The sequence below is a fragment of the Pelophylax lessonae genome, assembly GCF_965119305.1.
Source record: "Pelophylax lessonae genome assembly, chromosome: 7".
Lineage (NCBI taxonomy): Eukaryota > Metazoa > Chordata > Amphibia > Anura > Ranidae > Pelophylax > Pelophylax lessonae.
Window position 1 is genome coordinate 105,001,927 of NC_138774.1, and position 15,017 is coordinate 105,016,943.

The following is a 15,017-nucleotide window of genomic DNA, read 5'->3' on the forward strand; positions in this document are numbered from 1 at the left end:
TAGTTTTTTTGCTGTTGATATATTCAAAGAATTTCTTTGGGTTTTTTTTACTATCCTCCGCTATTTGTCTCTCAAAGTTGATTTTAGCCATCTTGATTTCGTGTTTACTTTTCTTATTTGCCTCCTTGTATTGCTCGAAAGCCGAAACTGTGCCCTCTGATTTATATTTCTTGAAGGCCAATTTTTTCCCCCTAATAAGTTTTTTAACGCTACGGTTTAGCCAGCCAGGTTTGGCTTTGTCTATTCTAAATTTATTTCCCATAGGAATGCACTGCAAGATGCATTTGCTTAATATGTTCCTAAAGCATTCCCATTTTTCCTCTGTGGTCAGTGATCCCAAGGTTTGGTCCCAGTTTACCCTTTCCATCAATGAGTACAATTTTGGAAAGTTTTCCCTTCTGAAGTTTAGGGTTCTAATGTTCCCCACTTGCCTTGTTATATTGTTATTTACACTAAATGTGATCATCCTGTGATCGCTAGAGCCCAGGTTGTCCTGGACTCCTACCTCCGAGATTAGGTCTGGGTCATTAGTGATTAATAGATCCAGGACTGCTTTTTCTCTAGTAGGAGAATCCACCAACTGTGACATGTAGTTGTCCTGTAAGGTTTCCGTGAATAGACGGGCCTTCTGTGAGTGTGTAGTCCCCTCTTCCCAGTCAATGTCGGGATAATTGAAGTCCCCCAATATGATGACTGATCCCAGTTTTGCCACTTTACCCAGTAGTGCTAAAGATTCCAGCTCTACCTCCTCCTCTTGTTTAGGTGGCCTATAGCAAACCCCCACAATTAATTTTCCCTTTTCTCCTTCCCTATGGAGCTCTACCCACACAGATTCTAAATCCATGCTCATCCCATCCGTAATGTCACTCCTCTCTATCACCTTTACATTGTTCTTGACATAGAGACATACCCCTCCCCCTCTTTTTCCTACCCTGTCCCTCCGGTATACCGAATACCCCTGGATATTGGCCAGCCAGTCATGTGAGGGGTCGAACCAAGTCTCTGTTATTCCCACAAGGTCTATGTCATCCTCATGTACTAATATTTTCAACTCATCCATTTTATTAGCTAGGCTCCTGGCATTAGCATATACCCTTCTTAGTTTTACGGAAGTTAAACGTGATTGGCGGTTATGTTTATTCCTGTTTGGTCTGAGATTTTCCCGCACAGACCTGCCAATTGACGTTGTGGACCTAGTGTCACTGCTGACCCTACAACTGCCTTCAGTCCTTTGCTCCCTCCTGACTGACTCTAGTTCGAGCCCTCCCCCCGTCTCCTAGTTTAAAAGCCCCTCCAACTTGGTGGCCATCTTTCTCCCCAAAAGAGCTGTACCGTCCCCATTAAGGCCCATCCTTACTAAAAAGCCGGTAGCCCACTGAGAAGTCAGCCCAGTTCTCCAGGAACCCAAACCCCTCCTTCCTACACCAATTACTCAGCCACTTGTTAAGTTCCCTAATCTCCTTCTGCCTCTCCTGTGTGGCTCGAGGTACAGGCAGTATTTCAGAGAAAACCACCTTGGAGGTCCTATTCCTCAATCTATTACCTAAGTCCCTGAAATCGTTCTTTAGGATCCTCCACCTTCCTTTTACTTTGTCATTAGTGCCCACATGCACCATGACCGCTGGGTCATCCCCAGCCCCGCACAATAATCTGTCAACCAGATCCGCGATGTGCCGAACTCGGGCGCCCGGTAAACAACATACTGTTCGGCTACCGAGATCTTTTTGACAGATTGCCCTCTCTGTCCTCTTGATAATTGAGTCCCCAACTACCATAACCTGTCTAACCTTTCCTGAGTCACGGCCCCCCTTCTTCCTGGAGCCGCCACTCCCCTGACAGCTGGGGGAGGGCGCCTGCTCCAGCTCTGCCACCCCTGAGCTGATATCCCCCTCAACCTGCAACGTGGCAAATTTGTTAGGGTGTACCAACTCAGGACTGGCCAACCTGACACTCATCCCTCTACCCTTCCTAACGGTCACCCAACTGCATACCACTGATGCCTGCGTCTCCTCTACTCCTTCCTCATCTATGCTGGCCCCTGCCAGCGCCTGATGGGTAATGTCCAAGCTCCTTTCTAGGTTGTTGATGCTACGCAATGTTGCTACTGTGTTTTCTAGATCCAGGATCTGGTCTTCCAGAGCAACAAGTCGCTCACATCTTGCACAGCAGTATTCGCCCTCGATTGGTTCATCAAGGAACGCATACATTCAGCAAGAAGTGCACTGAGTGGCATCCGCAATCCTGTCAGACATTATTACCCACTACTCTATGGGGATAATATTAACGACCTGCTATTCCTTACCTACACTACCTCTATCTCCCCTGGTACCAGTCGCTAATATCCTCACCAGTCACTAAGATACTACTAAGATACTCACCAGTCGCAGAGATACTCACCAGTCGCAAAGATACTCACCAGTCGCAAAGATGCTCACCAGTCGCAAAGATACTCACCAGTCGCAAGGATACTCACCAGTCGCAAAGCTACTCCCAGTCGCAAGGATACTCACCAGTCGCAAAGATCCTCACCAATTGCAAAGCTACTCCCCAGTCACAAGGATACTCACCAGTCGCAAAGCTACTCCCAGTCGCAAGGATACTCACCAGTCGCAAAGATACTCACCAGTCGCAAAGATACTCACCAGCCGCAAAGATACTCACCAGGTACTCACAGACCCTCAGGTACTCATAGGTACTCACAGATACTCAGGTACTCACAAACACTCTGGTACTAATAGGTACTCACAGATACTCAGGTACTCACAAACACTCTGGTACTAATTAGGGATGATCAAACTTTTCAAAAGTTCGGTTCAGCCAGAATATCCGAACTTCCCGAAAGTTCGGCCCGGATTTCAGAACCCCATTGAAATCAATGGGACCCGAACTTCGGTAATCAAAAAACACAATTTTGAAGCCCTAAACCCCAATAAATGCCCCTAAAAAGTGCCTAGGGTTCTGGGTCATGCCCCAGGGACTATTAATCACACAAAAAAAAGTTCTTAAAAATTTTAATTTTTGATAGAGAGCCAATCATTGAAAAAATTAAAAAAAACAAATGTCTTTGGATTTAGTATCTGGGGGGTCTAAAAAGTGTACCTGTGAAGTTTCAGCTCTGTAGCATGTCCAGAACCAGAAAAAATAGGATCGTTTGTATTAGGTCACTTATAGAACAGGGATATGGCTCCGCTATTTTCACACCTTGCCGGTTTAGTAGCAAGCGTATTTTTGGGCATTTTTTGGGGTCTTTTGAGGCAGGCAAAACATCTGAACTTGTGTATAGGGGTATATATACACACATACTTATATGTATATATACACCTAGACATATATAGGTGTGATAGTAGCAGAAATATATTCTTGCGCTAATTAAATAATTAACACTAATATGGCTCTGCTCCTATCACACCTATATATGTGCAAGTGTAAAAATACATATAAGTATGTGTGTATATATACCCCTATACACAAGTTCAGATGTTTTGCTTGCTTCCAAAGACCCCAAAAAAATGCCCAAAAAAAAACGTTAGCGCCAAAAAAAAAAACGCACAGGTGTGTTGTTGCAGTCATTTTTTGGGGGTCTTTGGAGGCAGGCAAAACATCTGAACTTGTGTATAGGGGAATATATATACACACATACTTATATGTATTTTTACACTTACACATATATAGGTGTGATAGGAGCGGAGCCATATTAGTGTTAATTATTTAATTAGCGCAAGCATAGATTTCTGCTACTATCACACCTATATATGTCTAGGCGTATATATACATATAAGTATGTGTGTATATATACCCCTATACACAAGTTCAGATGTTTTGCCTGCTTCCAAAGACGCCCAAAAAAATGCCCAAAATAACGCTAGCGCCAAAAAAAACCCGCCCAGGTGTGTTGTTGCAGGCATTTTTTGGGGTCTTTGGAGGCAGGCAAAACATCTGAACTTCTGTATAGGGATATATATACACACATGTTATATGTATTTATACACTTACACATATATAGGTGTAATAGGAGAGAAGCCATATTAGTGTTAATTTTTTAATTAGCGCAAGCATAGATTTCTGCTACTTTCACACCTATATATGTGTAGGTGTATATATACACATATAAGTATGTGTGTATATATACCCCTATACACAAGTTCAGATGTTTTGCCTGCCTCCAAAGACCCCAAAAAATGCCCAAAAAAAAGCCAGCTACAAAAACGCCCAGGTGTGTTTTTGCAGCAGGTGTTTTTTTTGGGCATTTTTTTGGGGTCTTTGGAGGCAGGCAAAACATCTGAACATGTGTATAGGGGTATATATACACACATTCTTATATGTATTTTTACACTTACACATATATAGGTGTGATAGGAGCGGAGCCATATTAGTGTTAATTTTTTAATTAGCGCAAGCATAGATTTCTGCTACTATCACACCTATATATGTCTAGGTGTATATATACATATAATTATGTGTGTATATATACCCCTATACACATGCTCATACCTGACTCCAAATTTGTCCTCAAAAAAGCCCTATAAACGCCTGCAGCCAAAAAGCAGGCTGACAGGCGAGAAGCCATATCGCTGTTCTGTAAGTGACCTAATAGAAACAAACTTGTTTCTATTGCGGTCACCCTGACATGGAAGGGTTTGGTCACCCTGCCATAGCAGTCAGAGTCAGTTCACCCTACACTACACTACGGTCACCCTGGCACTTAACACTTTCCCTACAGAAACTAAATGTTGGCATCTAACTAAAGTGTAAAAAAGCACTCTAACTACACTAGATATCCCTTTCCTGACACTAATAATTGCTAAATGACACTTTTTAAGCAGAAGTAACAGAACTGCTTCCACTCTCTGCCATGTCCCTGTATTACAATGCTAGGAATTTGGCGGGGCTATCTTATATACTGGGGGGCGTATTCACTAATGATTGGCCTGTGGACCCCCTAGTCACTCCAATTACATTCCTAGCATTCTCATGCCCCCTCAATTGGCTTTTACTAATGGTTCTGGTCCAATCACGGGCTTTTAAAGCCCAGTTCCTGTCCCATTGCATTTTGGTCGGTTCTGGTTCCCGAATTCCGAACTTTTTCAGCAAAAAGTTCGGAATTCGGCCGAACCTCCAACAGCCAATGTTTGGGTCGAACCGCTGGTTGACCCGAACCGTTCGATCATCCCTAGTAGTCACTCCAATCACGTTCCTAGCAGACTCCTGCCCCCTCATTGGCTTTTACTGACGTTTCTGGGCCAATCACAGGCTTTTAAAGCCCACTTCCTGTCCCATTGCATTTTGGGCAGTTCGGGTGACCGAATTCCGAACTTTTACCGCAAAAAGTTCGGAATTCGGCCGAATTTCGAACACCCAATGTTCGGGTCGAACCGATGGTCAACCCGAACCATTCGATCATCCCTAGTACTAATAGGTACTCACAGACACTCTGGTACTAATAGGTACTCAGGTACTACTCTACACACCCTCAGTCAGTGTTCAACCTCAGTCACCAGTCTTGTGTGTCCCTTTAAGCCTCTCACTTGCAGTCCCTGACCTCCTCCCTCAGGCGGTCAGTCTTCTTCTCTGCTCCTGCCTCCCTCCTCTGTCACTTGCTGATTAGCCTCCCCTCAGCTCCTCTTCCAGCCAATGTAGGTATTGTACGTCTCCTCTGCTCCCCTGCTCTCTCTCTGTCTGCCGCCCGCTCTTGCAAGGGGGGGGGTTACCGCACCGCTCGCTGCCCGCACACCACGCGCTCTTTTTGTTCTAGAGGGGGGGGTTCTCGCACCGCTCGCCGCCGCTCTTCTTAGGAGGGGGGTTGCTCGCACACACTCACTCACTCGCTGCTTTCAGTCACACACGCGCTCCTCACACACGTACGCACTTTCAGCCTCTGTTCCCGCGCTCTGCTCTAGTCCGCTCTGGTCCGCAGCACAGCACCACCTGCACCTTGTTCAGGGGGTCTGCCACCTGGCTCCTCTGGTGAGGTTTCTGTTACCTCCATAGGTCCTCAATTTGGTGCTGAAAATATTTGTGAGCTTCCTCTGCTTACTTTGTCGCGGAAGGTAGCCTTCTTGGTGACTAATACTTCTGCGCGCAGGATGTGGGAGTTGGCTGCGCTTTCTTGTCGTTCACCATACCTGGTGGTTCACAAAGGCAAAGTGGTGCTTCATCCCTGCCAGTCGTTCCTTCCTAAGGTGGTCTCTGGTTTCCATTTAAATGAAGACATTGTGTTGCCTTCCTTGTGTCCTAAGCCTAAGCACCCTAAAGAGATTGCCTTTCATTCTTTGGATGTGGTTTGGGCAATCAGGGTGTACCTGGTGGCGACTGAGTCATTCCGGAAATCGGATTCCATATTTGTCCTTATGAATGGACCCCGCAAGGGAAGAGAGCTCTATTTGTGGGAAAAAAGGACATCGTTTTTATTTGGGTACAGCATCGCACGACCGCGCAATTGTCCGTCAAAATAATGCAGTGCCGTTTCGCAAAAAATATCCTGGTCATTAGGGGGGAAAATCTTAAAACATTTTTCTAGGTGGCACTGATTTGGAGGCACTAATATGCTGCACTGATGGGTACTGATAGGTGGCTCTGATGTGGAGGCACTAATATGCCGCTCTGATGGGCACTGATAGGTGGCACTGATATGGAGGCACTAATATGCTGCACTGATGGGTGGCACTGATAAGTTGTACTGTTTGGCACTGATGGGCAGCACGGATGAGCATGGATGAGCAGACACTGATGGGCACTGAAAGGCAGCACCGATTGGTGTTACTGATGGGCACAGACTGGCGTCACTAATGGGCACAGACTGGCTTCATTTGCTGGGCACTGCTGAGGCTGCACTGTAATGCTGTGCTCTGATTACCTATATAGGTCTCCCCTGCAAGGAGATGCGCTGATCTGGCTCTCCACATTTACACGTGATCGGCTGTGATTGGACACAGCCAATCACATGTATAATGAGCCGCGGCATCGGCTCTCTAATGAGATCTGGGAAATGCCCTGTCATATTTGTCTTGCTTCCTAACATCAATACCCGTTATAAATCCAGATGGGCATGGATGGTGAGTTGATTCAGTGATTCAATGGGCCACTTGACTAGACTTGTCCCCCAGGCCTAAAGCTAGCCAGCCCTCCCCCTGCATTGCCGTACAATATATCATATACCATAATAAGAATGGATGCATTCTCTCCCATTTACAGTACATTTTCTTTCATTCAAGCTTCAATTACAGACAGTGCAATCATCATAAGCTGTGAGGTCATTGTCAATAATATCTTTCTTCTATTTATAGTCATTCACAGAAAAGTGAAATATTTCTAAATCCAGCAGACGTGAGAAGAGACGGAGACAGTGCTTGTCAAGAGTAACATGGGACGAAGCTGCATTAGTCATATATTTTGCATCAGTACAGGAAATGCATTATGAATAAACATATGAACACCTGCAAAGCTGGATGCTGAGCCTTGCGTTTTACAGAAAAATGGGTAAACAGACATTATGGATAGCTGCCAAAAAATATTAAAGGAATATGCCAGTCAAACATGAAACATTATTGTTTAAATGGACTGAAGTGAGACAGCTTGTCTACCAGCTGGTTGCATTCTGGTGTTCCTTATTATAGCTGGCTGCCCCATTGACTAAATTCCAATAGTTGCCAATGATCAAATTCTGAATGGCCTGCAATCTAAGCCTGTGAAAGGGTAGGTAAACAAGAACTGTGGTACCAGCCCCACCTTCTCTCTGAGTCTATGCGACTGCTGCCTCATTCCTAAGCACTGCAGCATGAGAGGGAGATTGCATAACACAGAATCGGGTGACAAGGATCTTCAATTAGATACAATGCAGAATAAAAAAAACTGAATGGCCCCTCTGATTTAGCAGTTTTTTTTTTGTATTTATTTGATAGCATTACAATTCACTAGATTTAATGTGTTCACTGGCCTTGATTCTTAAAGAGTAACTCCACTTCTGTTGAGGAAAAAACAATCCCCTCTGGGTGATCAATGTACATTGCAGATGTAGCTCCCTCCTAGGTAGGTGCTAGAGAGAATATATAGTTTTGAGTCCTGTCTGCTTACTAGAAGGACTGTAGGTAAATCTATATTGTTCACTGCTTACCAGAGAGCAGGATCTTTTAGTGAGGTCTACTCATTGTGCCCCAGTGCAAAGTGTTTCACACTGGTCCAATAGGGAGGCATATTGGACAGTGGGAGGAAACCTGACAGATGAGTGCACAGGCGTTTGATACAGCCCTGGTGATTTGGCAGAGGAAAAGTGTTTTGGTGCATGCTGGGATACTGTATAAAAGCCAGAAGCACATAGGCTCTGGTCTTTTCTGCTGTATAGCGGAGTCCCAGAGGGAGGGGCGGCTGCCTCCTCCTCTGTAGAGGAGCCGTGCAGCCTCAGGTAGTAGACCCGAGAGCCTAGAGAGTGCCAGTGAGGAGCTGAGCCCAGAGGTCCGGTAAAGCTGACTTAAAGGGGAGACACTGGAGGATCTGATTCTGCAGTACAGTGAGTACAGGTCTGTGTCAAGGGGTTTGACCCCAGGGGGAGGGGGGCACCCCTGCAGCTAGAAGAGTCAGCGGACGGGTGTCAGTAAAGGGGATGCTAGTGAGTGTCCAAAAGATAATGTAGAATCACCAAGTCTATTGCTGGAAAGGAAAGAGCAAGGAGACTTAACCCTTTCCATATATGTGGCAATATCGATTAAGCAGTGCAGCTGTTTCCACAAGCAACCCGGTGAGGCCAAGTGAGAGTTGTCCTTATCCATTGTGAATAGTTACAATTGGAGTATCCCCCTCATTCCTTCTCCCATCCAAGTTCCACAATAAACACTAAAAACCAATACCCCTGGACTGTTTATTGTGTGACGAGCCATCGGAAGTAAGGAGGGATGTGTGAACTGTTCCCTTAGTGACTGTGTGCTGGTAATCAGAGGAGGCAAGAGAAGTCATTATACAGTAGGCCCTATGGGGACAGTGCTACATAGAGTTTTTCTCAAATGTTTCACCAGATTGATCCCATACTCATTCTGCATGGGATGTTCAGGTTCATTTTTACTCCACTGATCCACTTTCTGTATTCTAATGAGGAAAGCTGCAATATCTGCATCCTTTTAGAAGTGATTCACCCTTAGGGAATATCTCACCAAAACTTACATTTCTATTGCAGGGGATGCCTAAAATCTAACGTTTACCTTAGTGTAGACTTCTGGAAAATCAGTAAACCAGTCATACAGAAAAGTGACATTTCTGGAGGCGTTCCCTTTACAAACTGTGCACAGAAGGCCTCCAGGTTGCCAAATTGCATTGAATTTTACAGAAAACGACAGTGTCTGCAGACTGAAAAGAAAATGTAATTTTTAATAATAATAAATTACAAAATGGCTTGTGTCACAATTTTTTATATATATATATATATATATTTATGTATATATATATATATATATATATATATATATATGTAGCCCCCTCCTAGGTAGGTGCTAGGAAAAAGCATCAAGTGGTTCCTTCTGCTTATCAGGCAAGCCAGGTCTGTTAGTTTTGCCTGCCACATGTTTCCAGGTGTGATTTACGGGGTCTGGGAGAGTGCCCCCACTGTGCTCAATGAGGGAGCTTGTTGGACAGTGGAGGAAACCCAACCAGTAGCGCATCAGGGTTTATGGCTGTCTCAGTGGGTGGGCATTGCAGCAATGCATCCTGGGATTGGCAATAAATCTGGAGGGAGCATGTGACAGGGCATCTTTTGGCGGGATCAAAGTCCCAAGAGGAGGAGGACGGCTGTCTCTCCTCCTGCAGTTGTGAGGAAGGTGGTTCAGGCAGTCGGCCTAGTAAACCAGGTGTGGAGCTGAGCTGCAGAAGGATCCAGAGTGCTGACAAGTGGAGCTGCTGGCAGAATCTTGTGGGAAAAAAAAGTATTGTGAGTACCAGAGGATTTGCCTAAGGGTCTGCCTGAGAGAGGGGACCAAGGAGCTAGTTTACACATGAAGTGTATCAGTAAAGGGGGTGCCGTGTAGTTGACCCTGAAGATTAGGAACAAAGGGGGTGCCAGGAAGGGCCCTGAAGTTTTTCAGCAGTACAGTACAGATTACCTCAGAAAGCTCATTCACTTATACTTCACAGCTAAGGGCAAAGTGAAGCAGCGGCCTAGCCATGACTAGCGTTACTCAGCATTACTCAGCATTTTCAAGTCGTCCCAGCCAATTGTGCATAGTTGTATAAAGTTGGAGTATTCCACTCATTCCGTTCTCCTATCCAAGTTCCAAATAAAAACACAAAAACCAAAGCTAATGGACTGTTTCCTGACTGAGTTAAAACACTTGGGAAAATGTCAAACTCTCATGTTGTTGCTAATGGTAACCCAGGGGAACCCGTAATCAGCAGCTCCCAAGGGAGTAGTGCTACATATATATATATATATATATATATATATATATATATATATATATATATATACAGTAAAACCTTGGATTGCGAGCATAATTCGTTCCGGAAACATGCTTGTAATCCAAAGCACTCTTATATCAAAGCAAATTTCCCCATAAGAAATAATGGAAACTCAGATGATTCGTTCCACAACCATTTATTCATAAGTCCTTCAGTTTATAGTCCATATAAAAAGATTATAGCATTGCGATAGGTTATATAACCATAAAATGTCCATCCACAAATAGCCGCTTCCACAAGGGGATTAGAAGCAAAATCCAGCAGGAGCTACAGAGTATCAAAGAGAAGAGAGGCGCCTCTAAGTGTAGTAATATGGTTTCATTTAATGAAGGTACAACATTTACCAACTCACATGGTTGATGAATAAAACAGGCACGTCTAAGTATGCAGGCATCCGGGGTAAAGCTGTCCACATAGACCATCTTCTGAGCCGCCGGCTGCCAGTCTGTAATCTTGACCGGGAAGACCACCCTGGAGTAAAGCGATCTGAAAGCGAGGGGCAGCATGGAAGGTCTGACGTAGATGGCGGTGTGGAGGATGGTCTATGTGGACAGCTTTACCCCTGATGCCTGCATCCTTAGATGTGCCTGTTCCAATCATCAACCATGTGAGTTGCTAAATGTTGTACCTTCATTAAATTTAACCATATTGCTACACTTAGAGGCGCCTCTCTTCTCTTTTATACTTAGCTGTGACTTGAGGCTACTTGTATATCAAGACATTGCTTGTATATCAAGTCAAAATTTATTTGAAAAGTTTGCTTGTCTTGCAAAGCGCTCTTAAACCAAGTTACTCTCAAACCAAGGTTTTACTGTATATATAAATTTGCTATATTTTTTTCCCACAAAAGTGTATTTACCCTTTAAGTTACAACATGGCTTGTGCAGCCGCAACTTCAAAGCTGACATCCCAGCGCGACATCATCACGACTTGCGTATGACTTCTTTAACCATAGTCAATCCAAGCCGTCCTGAAATTGCACCAAAAGTAGTGCAGGAACCTTTTTCTAAATCGGAGCGACTCAAGTCGCTCCTATTAGAATGGTGCTACGGCACCCCGGACACAAAAGGGTTAAAACCGTTTAGGAGATCTTCCCCTTCCAGAGCTACAGGCACAGCTACTTGCAGGACACCAAACTCCCGAACTGGAAACCAAGGAATGATGCAAACAGTGTAGCTGGAACCTTATGAATGCTGCATATAGCTGAATAGGAAAAACCATATGAAGGGTTTACACTTCTAGCAGTCAAACTGGAACAGCATACAATAAATCCCCCCAATAACGAGACAAGGCTCCGTGCTGAGGGTAAAACAGGAACAACATTTATTGGAAGAACACAGCACACTTTTTTTTTTTTTTAAAACACTTTATTGAAAGTTTTATAAGCATACAAGTAAGGTCACAAAAAGTGTACAAAAATCCAAGACCAAGTGGTAACAAACAACCTTAGTTAGGACAATAACAGGTACCGAATGACATGTAATATATGGCTAGTAAACAGGTGAAGGTCTGTCGGGGAAAACACAAAAGTGAACAGCGAGAAGAGACCCAGGAATAGGGCAAGTTGTGCATGGAAAGCAACGCTCGAGTACCAGTAAGTGTCTGAACTGAATGCTATAGTTCTCCCATTAGAAAAGTGAACCCCCTCGGCCGGGTCACGGTCGAGAAGCGGATCCTGCAAATGAAACCAGGGGGGCCCCCCGGGCACATGATCGGGGGGTCGGGCACCCCCAAGGGGAGCACACTGTGCCCAAGACCCCCGAGCATGCACCAGAGGGGGTTGGATGAGGACCAGATTAGGGGCACTATGAGCGGGGAGGGGGGGGTTATGCCGATAATTAAGCCGGGGAGAGCTGGCACACAGGTAAGGGCAAATGGTAAACTGGTATCTCCTCTTACCAGGGTACTACGATGTTACAGGAGGTAGGGGAGAGGCAGAAGGGGAGGACGTCGGGATAAGGGTGACGAAACAAGGACAATACACTGGGAAAGGGGGAGAAAGAGAAAAAAAAAATGGGGGGGAAGAGGAAAAGGGAAAGGAAGAAGAGGAAAGAGAAGAGAGAAGAAAAAAAAAAAAAAAAAGGGGGGGGAACACAGCACACTTTTATACAGAATTTGGAACATCCTTCCCCCAACAACCGCTTTCCCATTGGTCAATTGCACAGTACCTGCAGTTCCCCATAAGGTCCTCTCCAGCCATGCAAATGAGGGCTTGAAAATGAGTGAGCTAAATGTGCAAGGAGACAGAAGCCCCCAGGGGGCAATCAATGTACACAACAGCCAGACACAGAACAATGGTTCCCTAACGAGCCCTCAATACACATTACTCTGAGTGTCAATACATCTCTTAGCAGACAGCAGGTAAGTTCATTAGCACACCCGACAATAGGTGAATGGAGAGCCACCTCAGACAGTCCGTCTCCGTTGAACTTCCTAGAATTACCATATTAGGAGTGCACTTCCTGTGCCTTACAGTTTACAGGAATAAGGTAGATCTCCATATTTCCTGAGAGATATGGGTAATTCATATACTGTCCCATTTGAAATAGTCCAAACCATATTCTCAGTGTACACCACCCTCCCGGTCACCCTGCATCCATAAAAGATGCAGGGTGACTTAAACATAGTAAAGCCACACAAGGCTGGACATAGTGCCTCCTAACCTCTTTAAAGGAATTTGGGGTCCACAACCCCCATGCCCAAAGTGACTCCTGTCACAAATGGGTCCATTGCACCTAATGGGGCATGACTTGTCATGCTCTCAAAGTCAGAGCGCATGTTGCACCAGTGTGAACCGGGCCTAAAGAACCCCATTCACTACTGTTTGTATCTAAAATGGGAATTTAACATTCATGTAAATACACAAAATATATGACATATTCAGTTTAAAAAGTCATAATCATTACACTGTTCCCACGCTTAGTGCCAGAACAAAGTCATCCAGTGCCCAGGGTGAAAATGGGAAATTGCAACCCCACCACCTCACAGCACCCCATCCTCTCTGTTGGGTAGAGGAGGAGAAAGTGATGGGGCCAATATTGACGCATGTTTGTAATATTTGTGGCATGCAATTAAATAGCACCAATGTTTTGTGGTATACTGCAGCAAAATAAATTTAAGTTGGTGGTGTGATTGCAATGAAAAAATTGAAAAAATGTCAGTGGTGTCACTGAAAGGAAAAATGTTTCTGACCTGGTGGTGTCACTGTAGAAAGCACAACTACAACGCTCCCCACCAGTACAGAGTGCTTCACTTACCCCCCCCACACACACACACACACGCTACCAAGCCCTTCCCTATCCCCTGACCCAGTACAGAGCTCTCTCCCAAAGCCCCCACCCCTTTCCCACTATAAAGTTGTCAAAGTCACTCCTGCTAGTGAAGGGCATGGAGGAGGGAGCTGCTGGAGCTCCCAGCATTCTGAGACCCTATGAGAGCTGTCTCAGTTGACAGCTACACCAGGCACTTACATCCCAAAAGCACAGCCACTCGGGGAATCACAATTTAGGGTCAGTACTCCCCAGGACAGCTGCACACCTTCCAGATTCCTCCACACACGGTCTAGTGAGAGAGACAATCTTTCTTCAGACCCAATCCCTTATGGTGAAGTCCTCAGAAAGATCACTTCTGTTCCTCAGCTCTGCCACAGATGAGACTTCAGAGACCAGCTACACAGTCCAAAGGCTGCCTCAGGGGGCAGCATACCTAGAAGCTTTGGAACTCTCCCTGGCAAAGTAAGAACAATCTCCCCAGGGATTCAGATTATTTATCTGCTCCCCAGCCTCCCTCTGGATACTCCTTTTCAGGGATTGGCCAATCCATTAAAAAAATTTAGGCTGGTCATTTTAATCTCCCTGCCTTTGATCTGGAAGCTTCTTCCAGAGGCAAGGGAAGCAATCAAACTCCCAGCCTGTACCACCCTGAACAGACCAGAACAAACACTCCAAGGCTGTGTAAGTTGTAAGAAAATTAGATGTCCATCTCTTTTGCAAGGTACTGTCAGCTCCATAAACTTTTGGTGCTCTGTTGGCCCAGTATTTATGTGCATAGCCATGTTTCATTTTTTAAATACATCTTTCCTGAAGTAATTGTATTGCATAGAATCATTTTATATTGAAATATATTTAGAATTTAAGTGTCATATTTTTTCCATATTAGTTAGGTATAGACAGGTGATATTAGCTGCCATGTTAGGAATGGTTGATCTTGTTTGGTATCATAAATGTGTGTATCTACATTGTGTTATTTCAAGTAGGCAGAATTTCCTGGCCACATGTAACTCTAGATGCTTTATCTGAAGCTCTCTCTCCATCCTGTCTCCCTTGGAGAGTGATGACTCAGGTTCTTGTAAACCGACACAGGGGAGGTGGGCAGACTGTGAGGCAATAACAAGATGTATCTGGATCTTGTACATGCACTTTTAAAGCTCAGATGTAAAAAATGGAATTCCTGCCACACGAGAACACATTCTATCAGTCTTAGCTAATACTTTTTCCTCCACTGTGTATTAAATGCTCACACCAAGCTAACATGAAATGTAAAAGGTTTGTGTGAGCACCATTAGGCTGAATCACTTGCAT